The sequence below is a fragment of the Onychomys torridus genome, chromosome 4, assembly GCF_903995425.1.
Source record: "Onychomys torridus chromosome 4, mOncTor1.1, whole genome shotgun sequence".
Taxonomy (NCBI): Eukaryota; Metazoa; Chordata; class Mammalia; order Rodentia; family Cricetidae; genus Onychomys; species Onychomys torridus.
The window spans coordinates 66,035,004-66,059,826 of NC_050446.1; the positions used below are offsets into that span (position 1 = coordinate 66,035,004).

Consider the following 24,823-nt stretch of genomic DNA (forward strand, 5'->3'; position numbering starts at 1 on the left):
TTGGTGACACAGACCTGTAACTCCAGTGCTGGTGAGGGGGATGCAGGCGGGTCCCTGAAGCTCATTCTAGTGACAGGCTGGAGGGTAAGTGAGGGACCTTGTCTCCAAAAAATAAAGGGTTTCTGTTGCTATAAAGAGACACCATGACCACAGCAACTCTTATAAAGGAAAACATTTAATGGGTTGCTTACAGTTCAGAGGGTCAGTCCATTATCATCATGGTGGGACATGGCGGCACGCAGGTAGACATGGTGCTGGAGAAGGAGCTGAGTGTCCTACATCCTGATCTTCAGGCAGCAGAGAGCCTGTGTCCACATTGGGCGTAGCTTGGGCATGGGAGACCTTGAAGCACACAGCGACACACTTCCTCCACCAACAAGGCCACACCTACTCCAACAAAGTCACACTTCCTGATAATGTCACTCCGTATGAGCTTATAGGGGCCAGTTACATTCAAACTACCACAAGAGGAATCAAGGAAAGACCTGACATTATAGACATCTGTCGCGGCGTGTGTGTGCATGCACACACATGAACACACACACACACACACACACACACACACACACACACACACACACGCATGCATACACACAGGAGTGGGCAAGTGAGATGAGTTAGAAGAGACTTGGAGGGTCTCAGTATACAGCCCATGTTTTTAACCTGGCTCCTCCCCAAGTGGTCAGAGAACAGGCTATATGGCTGAGGGCAGGTAGTCACTGAGCTGTGGCAAGAGGGGACCCAGAGCTGCCTGCTTCCTAAGTGCCTGCCCAGCTGTTCCCACTTTTACTCTGCTTAGGCCCTTCTGGTCCTGCAGCACCAGGGGCTCTGGCTCCCTCTGCTTTCCAGCATCCAGGCACTATGGATGTGTTTCCAGTCTCTTTACCATGGGCTGTTGGCATCATGTAAAACTTCCCATCACTTGTCACCCCAGGAGGGATGTAGGAGAGAGGAAAGTGGCTGTGCCTGCTCCTTCCTCCTGTACTTGGATATTTGTGTTGGTAATTTTTCATCACTGTGACAAATACTGGAGATAATTACATTACAAAGAGGAAAGGATTGCTTTGGGCTCACAGTTCAGCAGATTCCAGGCTGTGACTAGGTGGACTTGCTGCTGGGTAGGAGGAGAGCAGGTTGTGGTGGAGTATAGAGCTGAGCAGAGCAGTTGACTTCAAAGACTGTGTGAAGAGAGGAGAGAAAGGGCCAGAGCCCCATGGTGTCCTTCAAGGGTGCATCGCTATGAACTGAGCACGCGCGCGCGCGCGCGCGCGCGCGCACACACACACACACACACACCTTCTAAGAGCTCTGCCACCTCCCCATGCTGCCACTCAAGGACCCAGCCTTGAACACAGGCCTTCAAGCTTTAGTGGCAGTAAGATCTTCTCACACAGTGACTCGCCTGCTGTGTGCTCTTAGGCTAGGCTCTGCCTTCTGTGGGTCTCAGAAAGCCCTTCCGCAGAGCTTTGGGCCATCCTGGGAGAGAGCAGATTGCAGCTTGCTGATGCTGACAGCATCCCTGCTGGCTTCTCATGGCTGGGAGTTCCTGGGCTTCCTGTTACTATTCACCGCTGACCTCATCTGAGCTAGTGAATCTGAGAGTCAGTTCCGAGCTTGCCATATTTTCACCGTAAACCTGTAGCGTTAGGGAACGCTGCCTCTTGAAGAGTCTAGGCATTTGTGTTCTTTTAACAACTACTTTTATTTTTTTAGACAAGACTGTAGGCCAGACTGGCCAGGAACTCACAGAGATCCACTGTCCTCTGCCTCCAGTGTGCTGGGACTGCAGGCATTTGCCTCCACGCCATACCTGTTGGTATCTTTGTTTACTGTAAGATTAATTATAGAATCATACATTAAATAAGATTCCACCTCACACAAGATTCTACTATAGGAATGTTAGGGAGAAACTGGGCCTGGGGTGAAGATGAACACATTCTGTCTGGTCTCCTTTCTGCCCTGTCTGCCATACGTGGGGAAAGATCACTTGCGTTTTGGAACAGAGCGCCCCCTGACAACCCAGAGAATGGTGTAGTTGCTGGACAGGATCGGGGTGGGAGCTGCGGGCCTGAGACAAGCCTGACTTAGTTGTCAGTGGCCGGCTAGGAGTCACTGCACAGCTGCAATGGAGTGAATGAAGGGCATGTAAAGCAGCTGCCTGCTGCTTATTGAGTTTGAAACTGGGACTGGGCCCTGGCCCTGGCCATGCTAAGTGTGTTACCATCCCCAGCACGGAGCTGTCTAGCCTTTCATTTTATCATCTGTGGAATGCAGGGCTTCACTGAATCGCCTCTCATGTTCCAGGCAGCCATTTAACAACTCTGTGGAAGTCTTGTCTCTGGCGAGAACGTTACTTTCCCAACCAGCACTGATATTTAAGAGGTCATCTCTCCCTAAATACGTCGTTGGGTCATGAGGGCCCCTGACCTCCTCTGCTGGTGGACACCTTCCATCACACCCCCCTCCCCTTCCCACTCCTTCCCTGCTTCCCAGTGCTCACTTAGCTGGGGCTGCTCCCTGACTGTCCACAGTGCTCCAAGGTAGCCCAGCAGCCTGCCTGCCTTTGCTGTGGATTTGTGTTCCCCAAGTGGCCTCTTTTATCTCCCAACTCCACATTTCTGAACTGGACTGGTCCCAACTAAACATGCTTGAAATAATTCCCAGTTTGATGTAAAGGCTGACAAACTTTAACTCTGGCCAGAAACCAGTAGCATCCTCCCCTCCTCCAAGTTGTAACAGCTACCAGTGTCTCTTGACATTGCCAAATGCTCTCCTTGGGTGGGAGCAATCAGCTTCAGCTGAGAACCAGTAGTTCCATTGATAAGAAGTCATCTCTTTGTTTGGAGCGTAGTAGTCAGTGTCCTGCACTGCAAAGCAGTATTGGAGGCAGTGAGCTTAGACAAAGTCCAGAGGCTTACATCTGATGTCCATCAGCTAACTGCTCTGGCCTATGATGAGGGCTGTCCTTGTTAATGTGAGGGCAAGTGGTCGTGAGAGAGCGAGACGGGGGCTGTTGATCTCCACAGCCTCTCTTGAGGACATGCCCCACTGACCTGAGAATCCCTCACTTGGCCTCCTAAAGGTCATAGTGCTTCCCAGTTGCATCTGAGGACCAAGCCTTTACATACGGGTCTTTGGGGGACTCACCAATGTCTGTCAGCATGTGTGCTCTTGCTCTGAAACTGCACACACTGTCCTTTGCCTTCTGTTTATGTCTGTGGATTGAGCTTGTTAAAATCTCTCCCATACCTCAGCAAATCCTCCATGGGGAGCTCAGCTTTGGGTCTTTTTCCAATCTGGGCATATGTGTCTGCAGTCACTGGGCCTCATACTCCAGGTAAGGAAGGCCTCAGCATAAACTGACCCGGGCCTGGTCGTCCTGAGGCATTCAGAGCTACAGCTGAACGAGCTGCAGGAACTGTTGTCGCCAGCAGGGGTCTCCATCTGCTTTTAAGTGGCTAATTTCCTGCCAAGGATTTAAATCTGGGGAAAATCCCAAATGCCAGGAGCTGCTTGCTTCTCAAGGGATGAGGTCCTCACTCTTGCTCTCTAGAGACCATGTTGTTCAAGGGACAAGTTAGGCATTTGCTCTAGCAGCATGAGACAGCACCCAACCCCCCCCCCCCCCCACGCACATGCACACAGGGAGAGGGTAATTAAAACTAGCTAAACAGAAATTTTAAGAAGAAAGGCCATGATCTGAGTGCTGGGTACACTCATGACCATCCTAATGTAACTGAGAGTTCAGTTGTCCTAATGGAAAGAGGCATGGAGGTAGCCATACCTAAGGACAGGGCTGAGCCTTGAGCAGGCCAAAGCTGGGAGGAAGCCAGTAGTCATGGAGACGAGCATAACAAAGAAAAGTGTCCCTGCAGATAGTCCTGCGAAGGCCCTTGTGAGCAGTGTGAGCACACACAGCCTTGAAAAGTCTAATGTGACTAGCTTTAGGAGGGCAGTTCAAAGCGGTCCCTCAGTTACAGACGTGACAGCTGTAGCAGAAGCTGGTTCTCAGTTGTGCATTTATTGTCCCGTGTGCTAATTAACTAGTTAATTGACCCATTGAAGCCCTAATTGTTTTTTTCAGGGAGAGATTATGGGCCACAATAAGGCTCTGTGACTCTGCCTAGGGCAAAGGCATCTTGAGATGCAGCGTTTACTTTTGAAGATGGTGTTGGAGTTCCAGAGTACTCTAAGCTGAGAGGAAAGGGTGGCACTCAGGGAGCTGCTGCCAGGACACTTGGCTGGGAGATGGCCTTCCAAGTAGGTCTTAAAGATGAGCTTTGTTTTTTTTTTTAAAGGCAGGAGGAAATTTGCAGCTCAGTGTTTCTCTGCAGTCAAATGGCATGCTCATCATACCCCCAGGCTCCCTTGAGTCACAAGAGAAAGCATGCAGGCGTGGGTCTCAGAAGGCTGGGGAGATGCTAGCCTGGCTAGTTCGAAATGTTTGTGTGAAGGGGGAAAGGTGTAAGTGGACCCCCAGTTTATCTGTTGAGCAGAGTTCCCAAACACTGTTTTATTGGTTGGTGGCTCCCGAAGCAGTGACCTCTCACCCCAGCCACACTAGGAGGTGGAAGTCAGGAGCCTGCTTTGCCTTTGAACTCCGCTTTTGTACTCAGTTGATTGGGGGCCTTGGAGGTGGCAGAGGCTTTAGCATCTTGTCTTCTCTCTAGTCAGTGGCACTCAGGAAAGGTCAGCTGTGAGTTTCTGTTGTCTTGTGTCTCAGTGTGTCTTCATGGTTGCCTAGTAAATATGCCACATAGCTGTGCTGCAGAGCAGCCTTGGAGATGTGAGCAGAGCACTGCTTAGCAAATCAGCCCAGGGGTGCAGTGCCCTTCTACACTACACTATGGCAAGGCCCCAGTCTGAGCAGGAGAAGCTGTGGGCAGCAGAGCTGTGCTGTGCCCATGCTTCACTTGTACGAGAGCCCCTTGAGGGTGCTCTTGTTCTACCTCATTTATATAGAATCTCCAGGAATTGGATTCCAGTATGGGGTTCCCATAGCTAGAGTTGTTTAGATACCTTAACTTGAAGAGGAGGGACAGTGGCCCAAAAGAGTCTCTGAGATGGGTTGAAAGTCTCAGCGTAGTGGACACAAGCCCGGACAGTTCTGCAGGCTTCCTCTAGGAGGTCTGTGGAGTTGGCACGGTGCCTTTGCTTGTTTTTCATGGTCTGCATTCGCAGTTAATATCAATTTATATACTGTTCCCCCAAAGCTGTTATTAACGAGCACCTCAAATTCTTAAGGTAAAGTTTAATATGTTGAGCATATATAATTTTTTAAAATACTGAATCATCTATGTCTTACAAAGTTTTTTTGTTTAAAATATTTAAGTTCTTCTTCTTCTTTTTTTTTTTTTTTTAATGCATGAGAGTGTTTCGCTTGCATGTATGTTTGTGTACCACCTGAGAGCCTGGTGTCCATGGAGACTAGAGGAGGGTGTCAGATCCCCTAGAACTGGAGTTGTAGACAGTTGTGAGCCACCATGTGGGTGCAGGGAATTAACTACTGAGCCACCTCTGCAGCTCCCTAACTCATATTTTAAAAAGTGTTCTGTGAGTCCCTCTTATGTCTAGACACCTCACCTGCCCAGATCCTGTGTGTTAGCTGAGGATTCCTGTGCTGTTCCGTCCTAGTGCTTGTGTGGTAGGTAGTCTACATCCATTCCCCCTCACCCCCACCCCAGCATGCCCCAGTGTACAGAGCAGGTTCTTTCCCCGGGAGGGAGATAGGCTGTCAGAAGAGCCATCTGGACTCCAAGCCCAAGGCATGCTGGGCATACACTGTTCTGCCACAAATGCACTCAGACCCCAGTGCCATTTTGGCCTGGGCTGTAGGTGAAGTCAGGCTGCACTCCCAGCCTTTCAAGCTGACTTCCTGTCACCTTGCCTAGCCTTCTCCCCACAGTGAGTGCTTGAGACATTTCGAGCTGGACACTCCCCTGGACATACATTAGGAAGGAGGGTGCCATTTCTAATTTCCAGGGTCAGTGCTGTAATTCATGTAATTTTTACTCCTGTACCCCGCTGTGAAGTGGAGAATTTCTCATTTACATAAGCTAGGGCCGGAGATGGTGCCCAGGTAAAGGAGCCTGCTGTGCAGGCCTGATGACCCTGATTCAGTCCCGAACCCGTGGTGCAAGAAGGGCACCACTTCCTGGTAGTTGTCCTCTGAGCTCTCTACACCAGCTGTGTCTCACACACGTGACGACACACTCGAGTAAACAAAGTATGTCTTAGAACTTCACACATATTCAGCACACGCACCTAAACAAATAATAAATAAATTGGTAGATTATACTCTTGTACCTACATACACTCACACACATACACATATAATAAATTAATAGATTATTCTCTTGGAAATACACACTCACATGTACACATGTAATAAATTAGTAGATTATATTTTGGAACCACACACGCTCTTACACAAGTACACATGTAATAAATAAATTAGTAGATTATACTCTTGGAATTACACACACTCATACATACACGTACACTCTCATGTATACACATGTGATAAAAAGTTTATTATACTCTTGGAACTGTACACATGCACATGTGTACACACACACACACACACACACACACACACACACACACACATACATACACAGAGTGTGAGAGAACTATTTCCCCTCAGTCCTGACAGGCTGTCTTTTTGGCCTGGCTTTCCAACTTGCTCTTGAAAAGCATGGGGCTGGCAGTACAGCTTGGTAGTAGAGCACTTGCCCCACATGCACACCGCCCTGATTTTAGACCCAGCACCATCAGAGAAGGAAATGCTACCTAGTCACTTCCCCTCAGAAGGAACGCTTTCTGGGGTGGAATTCTTCCCTTGAAAGGAGAAGTGCATTCTGGTACCTGCAGGCCCTGTGGCCAATGGGGGAGCCTCTCTGAGCGTTAGCACTTGGGGGAGGTTTTCAAGGCATGCTTTTTCAGTAGTAAGTACTGTGTACTCTGTGTTTGAGTTTCCCCGTGTATATAACCCCACGCTGTGAGGACCCGTCTGTGCAGTTGTTTAAAGCAGGGTAAATAAGGACGGGTTTAATCGGCATCTTAGGGAAGAACATTTCTCTGTGTGTATGTTAAACTTTTTTTTGAAACTTTGGTATTAGGAACCTTGTTGGAAAAAGACTTTTACCAAGTATCTGATCGGAAGCCAAGAAAAGCCTTTTAATAGGGCTGTCTCAGATTTATAATGCACTGGGGGCTGTAAATAAATTTTCCTGTCTTTAAGGTTTGGACTGATTTGCAGTTGTTTGGTATAGCTTCTGAGATTTAAATCCTCCAAGTCCAGATGGAGAGACTATAAAGCTGTGTTCTCTGGCAACCTTGTATGTCTTGTCCATGTGCGAGCATAGCCAGGTAGTGTCACAGCTTGGCTGCCTTGCTGGGATACCAGTGTCCATTTGTTGCTTTGGATTTTCTATAGAAACTCATTTAACTATCATATGAACTTATATGGGTATGTGTGTAGTGTGTGTTTTGTGTTTGTGTTTGCACATGTCTGCACATGTGCGCGGAGGCCAGAAGTTGACACCTGGTATCTTCTTATATCATTATCCCACTTACTTTCCTGAAATAGGGTCTCTCATTGAGCTCAGTGCTCACCAACTGGCTTCAATGGCTGGCCAGCAAGTCTTGACCTCTTGACTCTGCCCCCACTCCTACCCGATCCACAGCATTCTGCACTACCTTTCCATGGGTGCTAGGGATCTAGACTCAGGTCCTCAGCAGCCACTTTACTGACCTAACCAGCACCCCAGCCTCCAGATGAATACATTCTAAGCACAGACTTGTTCTAGCATTGTCTTGGCATTGTATAGGAGTGCAGCCTCTTCTTTCACAGGGGAATTCAAGTTGCTGGCACAATTATCAACAGTAATACAGGAGTCACAAGCCAGGGGTATTATGTACCCAGTTGTCCCGAGGGCCTCAGGAATGTCTCTCAGAGGTGAGCTTCACCGCTGGGCACTGTGCTGGAGAAGAGGGGCTTAGCTGTAAGGTTGTTTGTTGTTCTCCGCTGGAGATCTGGTAGATAAGGGGCAGCCAGATGAAGCATCCCAGGCTGGCAGGGTTCTCAGTGCCAGCAGCAGAGAGCGTCATAGTGAGTTAGAAGGAAGTGTGAATAAGACTGGAGAGGAATGGTGTGTGTAAGAAGAGGGGGTGGCTAAGTAATTGAAATTTTGTAAAAATAAAATCTTAGAAATTATCCAGGCAGTCCTCAGATTTTACCAATGACCAGTGAGGCCTGGGGACCTGATAACCTTGAGGACACATCTGAGAGCCAGGGTGCTGGAACCCAGGTCTTGTGGCGCCTAGACTGGTATTTTGCTTTTTGTTTTTATGTGATATACAGCAGGCAGTGTTTTCCAGCCTGGAGTGAGCTGAGGTCAATTCAGTGGGTCACAGCTGGCATCTAATTGAGAGAGAGAGAGAGAGAGAGAGAGAGAGAGAGAGAGAGAGAGAGAGAGAATGAGAATGAATAGGAAACTATCAGAGTGTTATATAGCGAAGGTAATTATTTCCTGAAACATTGGCTTCCGTCTTAAGTTGGGTTGGGGATTTAGCTCAGTGGTAGACCACTTGCCTAGCATGCACAAGGCCCTGTGTTCAATCCTTAGCACAGAAAAATTAAAAAAAAAATCTTGTCTTAACTTGCCATAGAAGGCATATATGTGTGTTTTAACCATGGGTCCTAATCAAAAAGTTTTTATGTGGTAGTGGAAAGTGCAGGACTTGTGAGTGGGAGAGACCTGAATTCAGATCCTAAACTCCGATCTGTTGATGGGTTCTACCTAACTTTCCAGGCTTCAGTTTTCCAGTCTAAACCTGGGCTGGGTTACACTGCCTAGAGGTCTCACCCACCAAATGAGATCATGCACTTAAAGCATGTGGGTTTTGGTCTCAGCTCCATGCTGGTGGTCATCCAGGAACTCCCTGGGGTCTGCATTTGAATTTGCGAAAGTGCCTCCTGGTAAGAGCCTGGTCTTCAGGAACCACAGTCAGTTAGCAGCACGGATGTATTATGCATTTGCTTCTGGGCTTGGAAACTTGAAACAGAACCGAGTCCTGTGGGCTCGGGTGTACTCTCTACGTCTTGGCATGGAGGGAAGTTCACCTCTGTTCTTCTCTCAGGATCAACAAGGCTCACAGGATGATAAACATCACTGATTCCCTAGCTGGCCTTTTTGTTTTAATCCAGTATTAGGACTTTTCCTCCTTTCCAGTGAAATCGGTTTTTACTGAGTTTTCCTTCATCTTCTAAGTTCTTCTCTGCCAAGTCATGATTTTTATCATTTTTGAGGGGAGGGTGCTAAAAAATTAAAAACAAAGTAAACAGAGGAAAATTAAAATGCATCTAGATAGTGGACAGCTGTGAAGAGCTATGTTGGAGTAGGTGTGAGCTACATGCAGGGGACTTTTTATGGGGACATGCCTTTAGAAACAGTAGTTGTCATATCCTGCTGGAGAGAATGTGATTTAGGGCAGGATTTTTCTCTACGTTCTGCTTTTCCCCTTTTCTCTCTGTTCCCTCAGCCTCCTGTCCCCCACCCGTTTCTTGCCAGGCCAGTTCTGTCTCATATTTGAAATCCCACTGGAGAGCAGAGACGAGTCTCAGCCCCCAGACGATTCAGGCCAGAGGCTAAAACACTCCCATAAATCTGGGGCTCATTTTAGTGCCCTGCTGAAACTGTGCAAGCGGCTGGTCTCTGTGGCCCCTGCCCTCTCGCTTTATGGGCTGCTTTAGCTCTTCTCTAAAGAGGCCCGATGGAGTCATTTGAAAATTCTTATCAGTTTGCTGACAGCTATATGGCCTTTCTGCTGAGTCCAGGAGCTCTGCTTGGCGTGTGAAATTTTTGATATTAAAATTGAAAAATGCCCGGCAGAAGAGACTGGATAGTGCAGTGGTGGTTGGTGGTGAAATGAGGCTAGCCAGGCCTTTAACGTCTGTGGGTCTGACCTTACTATTGGCCATTGGTAGGGAGCTAGCCAGGATGAGGCTGGTATAAAAAGGGGCTTCCATCTTTGACCCCATGCTGACAAATCTGTTCCCTTTCTGCCAGGAGGTAGACAAGCCCAGGGGGCTGGGGTAGCCAGATTGGCAGCTGTTTCTTTCCTAAAGGCCATGTCTGGCCAGTTGCAGGCTGCTGTCCGAGTGTCCACAGCATTGCTGTTATTGATGGTAAAGGGACTTGGCTGAGTCTGCCTCCCCCAACCCCACCTTGGACCCATCCTTAGCCGTCTTCCCAGAGTTCTTTGTGGAGATCCCAGGCCATCAACGCCTGAGCTTCTGCCCTCCCCTGCATAGGGAACAGATTGGAAGGTACTCCTTCTTCACCCTTTCCACTTTCCCTTCCTTTCTTTGCTGGAAAACTCTTGCGGCCAGCAACCGAAGGGAAGGAAAAGCCATTACCTGGATTGAGGCCAGTGGCTTGATGGGAGCTCCAAAATCTTTGGCATCTCCTGCCCAGAATGCTTTTGCAGGCATTTTGAGCTGAGCATCCTTCCCCTCCTCCCTCAGCTTCCCAGCCTTGCCATCTGGAGGCTGGGGCTTTCTCTGCCGCTTTGCTCTTCTGACAGAGCTTTAGGAGAGAGTGGGGATAAGCAAAGTCCAGCGGACATATATTTTTAACTGCTCTGTATCCCTTTCTGTTCTAAATGCGTTATTTTTCCTTTTTTCTAGTAGTTTTGCAAGCATGTTCAATTTAAAACAATCATTTAGTTTGAGGTTGAGACAAAAAACAAGGAGTGTTTGTGGTGAGTTGTCAGCCTGACATATGCAGCTGTGATGCAGGGTTGAGCCAAAGTGCAAACACTGCTCCTGTTATTTCTCATGCAGCTTCTAAAGGGACAGCAGCTATGGGCAAGACCGAAAGGCCACTAAGCCAGAGTGGCTGAGTCCAAAATGGTACAATTACTTTCTCACTGTTTCCAACTGACAGATCGATATCCTGTCATTTAACATAACAGACTTTCAATTTTTTTAGTCATTTATTTTATATGTATAGATAATTTGCCTGCATGTCTGTCAGTGTACCATGTGAACGCCTTGTGCCTGTGGAGGTCAGGGATGGTATTAAATCCCCTATAAACAAAGTGATAGATGGTTGTGACCTGCCATGGGGGTCCTAGGAACAGACTGGGTCCTCTGCGAGTGTTCCAAGTGCTGTCACATGTCCTCTCTCCAGCCCCCTCCCCCAATACTGTAACTTTGGCCACACTGAGTAACATAAACATGAAGTTGTGAATGGGTGTTTGAGTCCTTGCTTCCAGGGGTTCAGGGAGGACCAAGTGGCCACTGTTTCCTCCTTGGGCATCAGCAGGAAAATTGTGTCTAAAGCTAACCACAGGTTAAAAATCCCCCATAATGAATCCATAACATGGGGCCTGGCTTCAGGAAATGGCCTCTTTAATGAAGATATTAAATATTAATTTGCAGCCAGCATAAGAATTGTCTTAGTCTTTGGGCTGGTGTCCCCACAGGGTGAGATTGTTTGTTAAATTTCTGAGAACTCCTTATAGGACATGTCATTGTAGGTTTTGTGAATTCATTATGCAGGCACTTAGAGAAAGATCTAGGCTTGCAAGAGGCTAATTTGTCGATGGTTAACGTGATGTTTGGTATGTTTTCAAGTCTTCAGTAAAAGCTAAACTGACTCATAAAATAAGCTGTTTTGTTTATTTACACAACATGGCACCATGATGCTTAGTGTGCTCCCATCTTTGACAACCAAATTTCTGTCTGTAGTTACAAATGCTAAGATGGAGTCTTATGGATGGATATAAATTGTCTCTCTGAGCACTGCAGGAACTTAGAGAACTTGACATTGCATACTTATTTGGGGCTGACATCATTTGTGATTTTATAATAGTGTGATTCCTCTTACGATGCTGGCTTGTGGGTCTTTATGAGGGTTGTGGGTCTTTGGCGCATAAGGCAATGACTGTGCACGTCTGTGTCACTTAAAGTCTGCCAATACTGCATGAGTCCAGAAGTACTGGCCGAGCAGCTCTATAAAGCGTTTCTGGCAATGTAGGGTTCTTTCTTGTGGGCACTGAAGGGCTAACTCATTACGTTTAAACATGTGCTTACAGGTTGGCATGCTGCTTAGTGGGAGTGTACCCAGTGTAGGAGTCCACAGGTTCGATTCCCCAGCACCGTTAGCTAACTGTGTCTACAGTCTGTGTTAGTGAGGATGTTAGAGGTGACAACGTGGTTTGTGGTCATCTTTCACATCCCAGTGCGTTTTCTTAGAAGGAATAGTATTTTCTTAAAAGTGTTTGAAGTCCACGTGTATACTGAGGTGAATTGAAATTTTAACTGACTTGGATCAGGCCTTGAGATACTTGCAGAGATATCACTTGTGTTCTGGAAAGATCCTTGAGCTTTGCTTGTGGCTTTGAGCCCCAGGCAAGGGTTGAGTGTGGCTGTGTGGCATTCTAAAGGGGAACAAGAGACCCCAGAGACAGAAGACTGTGGTGCATCGTGTAGACACCAGGCCTGATGCCTGCTCTTCTGCTCGCTTCAGCTGAGACTAACCAGTCAGACATTGATATTTCCCCAGATCTGCTTCTCTAACAAGCTCCAGGCAAACTGACATGTGATATGATGTGGCCACATGTATAAGCTTCGGAATCTTAAGTGAAGAGAAGAACTTTGCTTTTTTAACCACTCAGCTGCTAAAGTGATTTTTAAGGCTTAGGTGCGGGAGGGCTCAGAACTCCCACTGTGAAGAGCTCTCTGGGCCATGGTTTGGGCACATGGATCTCTTGAGAGGTCCCTCTATAATGTACCACTGGCCGGTCTTGAGGCCCTTGTGTAGTGGGCCATAGTCACTCTCACTCACTTGACAACAGAGGATAGGGGGCAAAGAGAGCAGCCAACATAGCACTGTGCTCAGGGTTCTGCTCTGGGGCAAGGACGTAGGGCTTTTCCTTCTGGATCCCCAGCAGAATATGCCTTGGTCATTCCATTAGAAAGGCAGCAGGGGTTGGTGCTCCAGTAACCTGCAGCAGTTCACAGAGGATCTGGGGCCTCTGCTCAAGTAGACCAGTGATGTGAGCATTGCATCATGGGAGGAAGGCTCCTTTTTTTTTTGAATGTGTGTTATAAAGGGCAGTGGAGGCAACCTGACTGCTGAATTCATGTCTGTACCAATAGAAAGAACCTGCCGAAGGGTGTCTCCTGCCACCGTCTGCAGCTGCTCCCTAAGGACAACAGGAGAGGGCCCCGTGCCAGTGTGGTAGCTTGGGGGTGAGCAAGCTTTTGGTTGTGCCCTCCGAGTCCCTTCGCATGGTGTGTGTACGTGGTGTTTTAATTAACAGGGGCAGGCCTTTCAAGTGGGCCTGCTTGGAAGAAGGCTTGTTTTATATTTACCTTCTCTGGTCAAACAAACGCATGCTTTCTTTCTCCTGGTTTTAGTATAGCAAACATGGGAACTCTCACCCCAGGCGGATTCCTTTATAGCTGGTTGACCCAAGTTGTACTCTTATTTGTTTATTTTTGATGACAGACCTTGATTAAAGGTTTCCAGTGCACCTTTCAGCTCTTTCATGAAGCCAGGCGGGAAAGAGGCCTGGTCAGCTGCTGGGCCCTGAAGAAGCTCCCTATCTGGCCTGAGAACAGTGGGATTCAGAGGCGGGATAACTCTGAAAACCGGAGCAGGCAAGAATGCAGTCTCTAGTCTCTTTGTTGAGAGAGCTGGCCAAACATAATTTTATTGGTCAGTGGCTCCTGCTTTAGTAACCTTTGACCCCTGTGGTTCTTGAAGGTGCAGGCCACTGGCCGGCCTTGCCTTTGAACTCCTCATGGCTCCTGCCTCCTCAAAGGCTCCCAGTCAGGGCTTGTGTTTTGCTTAGGACCTCGCCTCACAGCAGGGTTTCAGCAGTTGGGAAAACTGATCCACCCTAAGACCGTTGACATATTTGAAGGTGATACCCTTGAGACTAGAAACCTATGGCTTTCTATTTCAGGACCTGTCTGTCACATGTCAAGAAACATGACTCAGGCTTCCCCCTCTCCTCCTCTACGCCTTCTTGTTTCCCACAGGACAGGAGGTCATTGCCCTGGGGTATTTCCTAAGAGTGATCACAAAGCCCTCTCTTACTCCATTTTCTCCCAACTTTCCCCAAGGCATTTATTTTGAGAGAGTTCTGTTGTGAAGAGTGCAGAAGCATGCAAATACTAATCTGTCCTCAGTGCCCAGGAGTGTCACCGATGGTGCAAGGGCCAGGGCTCACATGCCTTGTTCCGATGCCTTCATATTTCAACAAGCCCGAGTCATAAGATGGCCCAACAGTCCTCCCCACTCTCAGGAACGACTCGATCTTGCAAGAGGACAGGAAGAGCAGGGGTTGCCCTCCCACCTCTGCACGGCTCCTGTCTGAGGAACAGGAGTCAAAACTTCGTTATTTAGAGGCAGCTCTGGGACATTTGGACATTAGATGATTTCAGCTTAACATCCTTGGCAAGGACCTAAACTTGTCATTCTAAAAATATTCAGTAGAAAATCCATCCTCTGCTCAGTTCCCTGAATGGAGGGGACCTCAGTAGAGACTCTTTGCTTTTCCTAGAACCCAAACTGCGTACTGTTAGTAATTTCATTGTCTTTGGCAGGGTCTGTTAGAGCAAAGGCTACATTGTGTCTACTTTTGACCCCTATGGTCATGAGAAGTGTTTGGGGTACAGTCCTGCGCTAGCACCTCCCCATTAGGGAAGGGTAGAATGGTAGTTTCTGTCAGCTATTGCATTGGCCGCTTCTGATGAGGTAGCTGTCATTCTCTCCTCCAGAAGAGCAAGCCGGCCTGAGAAGCCAAATAAGTGGATAAAGTATTGGAAGAATTGAAGCCTGTGATGTAAAAGTATAAAGTTTTAGTTATGAAATGCTGTGGTTCTTTGTTTAGCACCTTTTGAATGGTGGTAATCATCAGAAATAATTTCTAAATGCCCAGCTTAGGGAAGCCACTGTACACAACAGTTCAGGGTATTACAGGCTAAGGTTATCAAGCATGTCAGTGGTCTCAAAGGGGGAGGCATCTGTCAGTATGCTGTCTGTCTGTTCATGTCTGAGTTAGTAGGCTAGGGATGCCACAGCAGAGTAGCACAGGCTGGGGGGCCTAAACACCAGAAAGGTGTTCCTCACAGCCTGGAGCCCAAGGCCAGGATGAATTGGCAGGGTTAGATTTTCTGAAGCTTCTTCTTGCTCACTGAAGGCCACCCCCTCGCTACCTCTTTGCACACTGTCCCCTGAGTCATGCACCACTCTGTCCAGATTCTTTCTTGTAAGGACGCAGATTGGCATAGTGCCCACTGTAGTAGCTCATTTTGACCCAGTCACCTCTGTAGGGGTTTTCTTCAAAGTCATGTCCCCTGGGGCTGTGGGATAGACACAGTGCAGCTTGGGCTGTGTCAGGTACAAGAGGTAGACAAATCCTATAGGTGTCGGTTAGTGGCTCAGCTGAGAAGGACCTTACTGTGAAGTCTGCCCTGAGGTGTTTTTCCTAACGCATTTCAGCCACTTTCTGAGAACAAGCAATAGGAACGGCAGGAGGAACCAGGGGGGAGTAATGCTCAACTGCACCTCACTGCAATGTGCAGAAAACACCCCAGAGTGGCCTGCTGCAAAACTCAAGAGGAAGGTGACTGCCCAGCTGTCTTTGGTGTTTTCTACAGGGGTCAACCTTCTATCCTGGTTTCTGATCACACCAGAATGACAGAGATAGGTGGGTGGGTGGGTGGATGGATGGATGGATGGATGGATGGATGGATGATGGATGGATAGATGGATGATAGGTGGATGGATGATGGGTGATGGGTGGATGGATGGGTGGATGGATGGATGGATGGATGGATGGATGGATGGATGGATGATGGATGATGGGTGATGGGTGGATGGATGGGTGGATGGATGGATGGATGATGATGAGTGATGGATGGTTGGATCGATAGATAGATAGATATGCCTTGAACAATACTTGAACCTACTGCAATTCTTTTACAGCTTCCCAAGAGAGCTGAGATTCTAGGCACTTACCACCACAGTATGTGGTGGGCAACAAGTATATTATTAGCATGTATATTTCTCTCTCTCTCTCTCTCTCTCTCTCTCTCTCTCTCTTTCTCCCTCCCTCCCTCCCTCCCTCCCTCCCTGCCTCCTTTCCTTTTTCTTTGTGAATGTTTGAGATAGGGTCTTACTGTGTAGCCCAAGCTGGTCACAAACTCATGATCTTCCTCCCATAGTCTCCTGGATGCCATGATTGTTGGTGTGCTCCACCAGTGTGTAACCTTGCACAAGTTTTTTGCCTTCTGAGGCCTCCAGTCTTCTATCTGCTTTTATAGCCCCTTGTGAGGGCTGACTCCTGACTGCATTAGAATGAGCATGGCAGTTTCTCAAGAGTAAGAGAATACTGTGCTTCCTAGACCCCCAGTTTCTGAGTCTTGACACCTTCCTAGAGGGGTCTGCCATCACTGTCCAGAGACTTGCAGCCGCCCGTGTCCTCCGCGGGGCCAGATCATAAATGCCCTGGTCATTTAGCCCAGAGCACCTACGACTGGGCTGAGAAAGGGAGGCTTCTCAAGAACTTGGACTTCGTAGACTGTTGAATTTTCAGCTGCCGCTTGATCCCTTTAGTGAGCTCAGTGGGAGCCTAGCTCAGCCCACACTTCAGTGCTCCTCCGGTTAAATCTTAAGTCAGGGAAAAGCTGGACCAGTAACCCCCATGAACTTGTCAGTGCCTCAATTTTCTCATCATAAAACAGGGGTAATTCCTTGAGCTGTGAGGATTAAATGCATGAATACAGGTAAAGCACTTAAAATGTTGCCTTCTGCATAGCGAGTGCTCATTAATGGACAGGTGTTTCCTGAACCCCTGCCTTGGCCCTGGAACACTTCTGAGTGCTGGGCACGAGCCAAAGAGTAAAACAGGCCAACGCCTCCACCCGCCTGCAGCAGGGCCAGTGTTGGGGTGAGCGTGATGGTGACAGTGCTGCCAGCCTTACCTGGGTTGGAGTGTCACAGCAGAGTCAGCTGTCATTGAGTCTGCTTGTGACCTCCAAGAGCTTCCGTCTGCTGGGTCCACGTGCCTTTGGGACATAGAGTGCAGAGGATGCCTTAGAAGCTGCTGGCACTCCATTCCACATTCGCCTCCCTTTGACCATGTTCTAGTTCTTTCTCTAAAAACTAGGTTTGCCGCCTCTTTCTGGGAATCAACCGTGTAATCCAAAGCCATGTAAACTTGTAAAGAGCTTGTAAACATATATTGACCCCTGAAAACACCCTAATTGGAAACTCTTGTGAACTCCCTGGACACTCTTTCAGTATCAGAGATCACGCCTATGGATGTTATTGTTCAGATTTTCATGCCTGTTGATGAGTATTAAGGAAGATGTGCTGTAGCATTTTCTCTGAAGGAACTAATGGATATGAATTCATTTTTATTAGCATATATTTTTAATTTTTTAGAATTTTATGCATGAGTACTATATTTACATAATTTCCTTTCCCCTCTGGCCCCCTTGAAGCACCTCTGTGTTTTCCTCCCAGCTCCTCCTCAAATTCATAACCTCTTTATCTTTATTTTTACAACACACACACACACACACACACACACACACACACACACACACACACACACACACCAGCTAGTCATAAACGCATACAAGCAACACTAAATGGACTCTGTGGGCTGAATGTTAATTCTTTAATCACCCCCATAAATATAAATTCTGAGACTGGAGATAAAAGGGAGACTTCGCTTCTGAATGGATGATACGTGCCTGTATATGGACCTTTGGGGGTTTCTCGGCCAGTTGTTGGAGGACACAATTTGAACACCAATCTGTGTCTTCCTTTGCTTTCTAACCCAGAATAACCCACAGCTTTGGGTGAAAGAATAAAATCTAGAACTTTTAGAAAATTAAGGACGCAGGGAAGCTATGTTGTATGTATGTCACGAGGATGAGGTATACAGGTATCAAGAATGCTTCAGAAATTCTCCGGTTTGTGCTAGGGAGCCAATGGGGTGACAGTAACGAATGCTCACTTGGCACCAGGAAAAGGGGAAGGCTCAGAGACAGATAACTGAAGTGCTGGGGGCAGAGACCAGGAGTTAAAGGAACAAGTTCCTGGCACCTCAGGGGAAGGTGAACAAATGCAATTCTCAGGAAGTGTGTAGGGGAGAAAAAGGGGTCATTTAGTAGGCTATGTGATTCATAACTGTGTTTTAAAAAAATATTTTTTTCACTACCTGCATGCCAACTTGGTAGCCTTAATAATGTTAAAAAGGTAAAATGGTTTGTGTAGATGGTTCGGTGGCTCAGGTACAGTGCAAATCTGAGGACCTGAGTTTGGATCCCTAGCATAAAAGCCAAGAATTTATTTTCATCCGCAGTGCTGAGGATTGGAGACAGGAGGAGACTCGAGGCTCACTGGCCAGCCGGCCTAGCCAAACTGACAGCTTTAGGTTCAGTAAGAGCCCCTGTCTGAAAAGGTCAGATACAGAGGTGATTGAAGAAGACATGCTAACGTCATGGCCTCCCATGTGCACACATATGTGAGTGATCACGTGCATGTGTATGCTCTCATGCATGTGCATGCACACATACAAAAAAATCAGAAAAGGGGAGAGGGGGCAAGACAGCAGTAGTGGATGCACACAGTGGATTCTTAATTCTAGCCTATGCTCAGGAGTGTAGAGATACAAGTCAAATATGAGATTAGATCCTGCGAGAAACTAATTTATAGCAAGAATTATTGGCTGAGTGTAGTGTGCATACCTACTTGATTGACTGAGGCAGGAGAATGAGGAGTTAGCCTGGGCTAAGGAGCAAGGCTTCATGTTGTATGTCAGCTCGGAGGAGGAGAGCACAGTACTGTTAACAAGGTATGGCCCCATGGTCCTGTACTCAGCTGTGCCTGCATTTAAAATGGTTCTCAGCAACAACACAGTCTCTTAGAATAGAGTCACTGTGGTCGGCCCAGTCCATCCTCTGCTGCTGCTGGGAAAAGTTGGTTGTGGTTTAAAGGATAAAGTCCTGTCTTCTTTGTCTGTTCCAGTTTTCTGGGGCTTGGGGTCTTGCTCAAGGAGAAGTTCAGGTTCCAGTGTGCAGAAGCTTTGAGAACCCAGGGAAGCCCCTTCTGGGGCTGCTGTCAGCCGGGCTCACTAAACGTCTGTTTGTTCTCCTTGTGTGGTTGTGCTTTTTTGTCAGGGCCACCGGACCACAAATAATGACACGGAGACTGATTATTAATTATAAAAGCTCAGCCTTAGCTTAGGCTTGTTCTTATAACTTAAATTAACCCATATTTTTTAATTTATGTTCTTCCTGAGGCTCGTGACCTCATCTCCTTACTGCCCACCCTGCTTCCTCCATGTCTTGCTGGAGACTCCACCTTTCTTCTTCCCCGAGTTCTTTCTCTGTCAGGAAGTCCCGCCTCTTCTCTCCTGCCCAGCTATTGACCGTTCTGGTTTTTATTACACTAACCACAGCAATACATTTTCACACAGTCTACAAATATCCCACAATATTTTATCTAAATAAAAAGGAAAGGTTTTAACTCTAACATAGTAAAACTATATACAATGAGAACAATTATCAGGTAAGAATTATATTCACAATGTCTAGTCCATTTGCATTTGGCATATTTGGAGAAAATACTCTATTATCTACTCTATCTTAATGAATTTAAAGTTTTATACCTAAACCATTTTTTATCGTAATTTGTGTTAACATCCTAATAATTTTTCTAGACCTTCAAACATCTCCTTAGATAAACAACTTAACCTTTTATGTTTCTCAACCTTATAAACTTATTATCTCTTTTGTAAATTTCGTTTTTGAATGTGACAACAGAGAAAATGTAATTGTAGTTTTCAACCCTCATCGGAGACCCGAGAAGGATATAATATTACCTGAGTAAACAGGAAGTGAAGAACAGACAACTTCCAAAACTATAGAAATGACAGAGACATTTGGCTACCTGGATGGTCACCCAGTGTTCCTCTGTAACGTTGGGGCATCCATCTTTGACCTACAGGCCTAGAATATCCGACAAATTTTTCTGTGAAGCAGGAATTTTGAAGGACTCTCCTACCTTGTCTTGACAAAATTTGGCAGTAGCCTTCTTTTGTGTGCTGTTTGTCCAATTTGGACAGCGTACTGTCAGCAGGCAAGGCAACGGCAGTTTCTTGCCCAGTGGCTAACTTTTGCCACAAAGAAAGCCAACTCCATATGGAGATTTTTTGATGCCCATCATCTTCTTTGAAGTAGATCCGTGCTGCCAAGAGCAGACGCATCTCACTGTCATGGAAATCCTTAGGTTATTAAAACATCTTAAATGCCATATTCTGTAGATCTTTGAAGTGTTTGAAGACCATCTATCTATCTAGAATATATCTCTGACCTTGAAAACATACCTACATGACTACAAGTTTGATTGTTATAGATGACTAACTACTAGCCTACATTTTTTAATTATCCTAAACATTTTGTAATAATAGCCTTTAAGGACTAGAACTTTATATTACATTTTAAAATGAGCTGCATAGGTATACTACCTTAAACAAGAGTAGAACCACATATACAGTATTTAAAACAAAAGTAACCTTAAGTTTGTATCAATATACAAAAATCCATACCAATATAAAATGTTTGAGATTAATAGTTGTTTTTAGCTTAAAAGTAGATTCAATAATCCACCTTTTTATCCTATAATTTCTATAGCTCCCTTTCTCAACCTTTTAGAAAAAGATCCCTGATCTAACCTCCCTTGTTTAGTTTCCTCCCTGATCATGACCAATAACAAATTGCAGCCAATCCCACCCCACCTCCAACAATGACAAACATCTACCTAATAACCAGAAGCCACCCACCCCGCCTCTTGGAAATGTGGGTGTTGTGTTCTTTAGATCACTTCCTGTTGTCTGGGGGTGACAACATCTTTAGAGGGCCCTGAGAAATTTGGGATAATAAGTCCTGGAAGAGCTGGCTGTATTATTTTTTGTTTAGTCTCTGTGTGATGGGAAAGTGTAGCGCTTATCTGAAGTCTTAGTTGGGGTAGTCTGTGAGGCTGGACCATCTCGGCTAGCAGCTTTGAAGTTATTCTGGATGCAGAATTTTGAGAAAGCTGCACCAGAGGCATTTTGAGAGGCTGGATCATCGAGGCTACTTGTCTTCATTGATGTTTGGCCCTTTTTTGTTCTGAAAACACACAAACTTTTAAAGGTAACATATCTGCATTAACACATGTACAGAATATATAGTATGCACCAGTCAGTTAAAGATGTTTTTTTGTTCTATGTTTGAGCAGGTAAATGGCATCTGTCAACTTTATAAGTCTGTTTGGACTGCCTAACCAAACTGTAATGTAAATTCCTATCCATGCCACATGAAAGGATGGCATGTAATAAGTTATGAGGACTCTGTAGCCAGCAAGATTTATCATGTCTCATCCCATCTCAGAGCTATTCCCATATAGAGGGATCACCATATGCATCACCTGTTCTGTAGCCTTTCTTGGCTTTTTCCCTCATGTCTGTAGCCAAGATGCTCAGGAGGTCTCCCCTGGTCAAATCTGATCTTGATTAATGTTGAAGGAATCCATAGCTTTTTGTTTTCTGTGGAAACAAAATCACAACCTCTCCCCCAACGCAATTCATTTCCCAATTCCATTCTGAAGCCAAGACATCCCTAAAGTATCCAGGCTGGTTTAACTCAGCAGTCCCTTCCACAATTCAGTGTCTCTCAGCAGCTGCTATTCTCTGTTCATTAGCATTCAAAAAAGTCAAAATTGACAAAGCACCATATAAGATCCAAACTCCCTGTGTTATAATAGTTTCCATCCTTATGTGGCTTTTTAAAATATTACTTTACTCTCTCCATAAAGACTTTATTTTTTTAAACGATTGTCTATACCCATTTTCCTTTCTTTCTTTAGCACCTAAGCACCCTTTTAAGCATATGGTACCCTTTTAGAGGTTTTTTTGTGTCTAGACCTGGCTTACTACATGTCTGCAAGGGCCAGTGTGGTTCCACTTAGCACATGGCACTGACAACCAGCTCAAGCCAGCAGGCATCAGCAGGGAGCCACACCTCTGTATGCTGTGAGCATCAGCTCACGTGAGAGAACTAGGAAGCCATGTTCAACTCCTTTTCCAAAACTTCTCTTAGTTTTTTGAGGTCCTGTGTTTTGATATTGGAACCTCCACATTGGATAGCATATGTAGTACTTTCTTGTCAGGACCTCTAGCCCATAAATAATGACACAGAGACTTAATATTAATTATAAAAGCCCTGCCTTAGTTTAAACCTGTTCTTAACCAGTTCTCATAACTTAAATCAACCCGTATTTTTTAGTCTGCGTTCTTCCACGAGACTCATTACCTCATCTCCACACTGCCCATCCTGCTTCCTCAGTGTCTCGCTGGTGACTCCACCTCTCTTTTTCCTCCAAGTTCTCTCTCTGCATGGAAGTCTCATCTATACTCTCCTGCCTTGCTGTTGGCTGTTTAGCATTTTACTACACCAATCATAGCAGTACATCTTCACACAGTGTCCAGATATCTCACCGCATCCCTGAAGTCACAGAGATGCCGAGCAACTGCTGAGGGTTGCAGAGGATGAAGTGCGTGAATGAGAAGAGCCCCAGGGTACTTCCAAGGAAGCCGCAGACATTAAAGTATGCATAGTTGTTTTTTTTTTTTTTTAAATTATGTTTATTTTAGAGCAGTGTCTTAGGTAGGGGTTCCATTGCTGCGATGAAACACCATGACTGAAATGCAAGTTGGGGGGGACAGGGCTTACTTGGCTTACACCCTTCCACAGCACTGTTCATCATTGAAGGAAGTCAGAACAGGAACTCACATAGGGGAGGGTTTTGGAGGCAGGAGCTGATGCAAAGGCCCCAGAGGGGTACTTTTACTGGCTTTCTTCCTGTGGCTTGCTCAGCCTTATCCCTTATAGAATCCAGAACCACCAGCCCAGGGATGGAAACACTCAAAATTGCCTGGGCCTTCTCCCATCAATCACGAATTAAGAAAACACCCTACAGACCTGCCCACAGCCTGACTTCATGGAGGCATTTTCTCCCCGTTTCAGGTAACTCTAGTTTGTGTGTCAACTTGACGACTAGCCAGCACAAGCAGTTCTGGGTTCATAACAAAGCTGAGCAGGACATAGAGATTTCCATATAGCCAGTCCTTAGGCCTTCTCCATTACCGTGTCTCACATTCCAGCAGTATTCATATGACCTACACTGGCAAAGCATCCTCTCCCAGAGTCTGGAGTTTAACCAGGCCTCCCTCTTGACTCCCCATTTTATGGATTTGAATGAACAGTACCACATTATGATCATTACTAAATCACTGAGCTGAAAACTGATCTATCCTAGACTGGTATGGTGGTATATCTTTAATGCCAGCCCTGGAGAGGCAGAGGCAGGCAGATATCTGTGAGTTCTAGGTCAACCTGTTCTACATAGCAGGTCTGGGCTAGCCATATCTACACAGTGAGACCCTGTCTCAAACAAGCAAACCAAAACTTTAAAAAAGTGTAATAAAAGAAAAAGGAAAGTGACCCTCCCTCTCCTGGCAGCCACAACTATCATAGTGCCTTGGCTGGGCTCCTGCTCCTGTGCTCCTCCCCTCATGCAGAAATGTTGACTGCTCCCTCTTCTGCAGGCAAGCACGTGAGCGCATTGGTGCTACAGTGCAGAGCCCCTACTTGTCCTGCTCAGATCGCTGACACTGGGAAGTGACGGCTGGCAAAGTGACATTTTGTGAGGTTTCTTTCTGTTGCACTTGTTAGGGTTTCTTTTTCTCCCACAAATTTAATAAAGTTGAAATTCACATAAATTAAATTCATTCATGTAAAAATGTGGATCTCCATAAGTTTTGACAAATATGTAGTGTTGCATCATCACCACAACAAAGATAACAGAGTATTTCCATTATCCCCAGAGATTTCCTCATACCTTTGCCCTGCACAAAACAGCAATACCCACAGCCTTGCTTGCAGTCTGGTAGCTAGTGACCACTGTCGGCATATGTAATAGTCTTTCCAGGTCTCATCTGAACAGAGTCATAGAGTTTGGTACTATATGATTCCAACTCTGTGGAATCTTTGGACAATGTCAAACCTCAGAGACCATAGATGTCTTTGCTTTGTTTCTATTTTGTCTTGTTTTTCTTCTCTTCTTCTACCTTTTGGGATTTCATTTTAAAATTTTTATCATTTTATTATGTGTAGGTATGTGTGTCTGCGTATATGTCATACGTGTGTGTGTGTGTGTGTATGTGTGTGTGCAGGTACACAAGGAGGTTAGAGAGAGCATTGGATTCCCTGGACCTATTGTTACAGGCATTTGTCAGCTGACTAATGTGGATGCTGGGAATCGAACTCTGGTCCTCTGCAAGAGTCCCAAGCCCTCTTAACCACAGCCCCCACCTTTTGGGGATTCACTGTAATTTTTTATGCAATTACCTTCCTTTTTAGCATGTCAGGTGTGGTTTGTTTGTTTGTTCTTTACACTCTGGTTTGCACTCAGGGTTAGAACGAATCCAAGTGAATTTTCAAATAGCCCTGCAACATGATGCATGGAGCATAGATCCTCCCCACTGCCATTTTAAAATGTACCTATTAGCTTATATGTTATGATATCCATACGCTTATGTCATTAGATATATTGTTGGGCTCCCTGCCTTCAGCAAACTGTCAGGAGCAGACAAAAATAAATTAATATATACTCATTTGTTTGTTTACTTCTCAGCTCAATGTCTTTATTCTTACACATTCAGAACCCCCTGCGTAGGGAATGGT

At 46.1% G+C, this 24,823-nt stretch overlaps 1 protein-coding gene across 3 annotated transcripts in view; it reads left to right on the plus strand.

Moving 5' to 3' along the window:
• Ext2 (exostosin glycosyltransferase 2) overlaps positions 1-24,823 on the plus strand; it is a 137,796-nt gene that overhangs the window by 28,597 nt on the left and 84,376 nt on the right. The gene's annotated exons all lie outside the window — the stretch shown is intronic.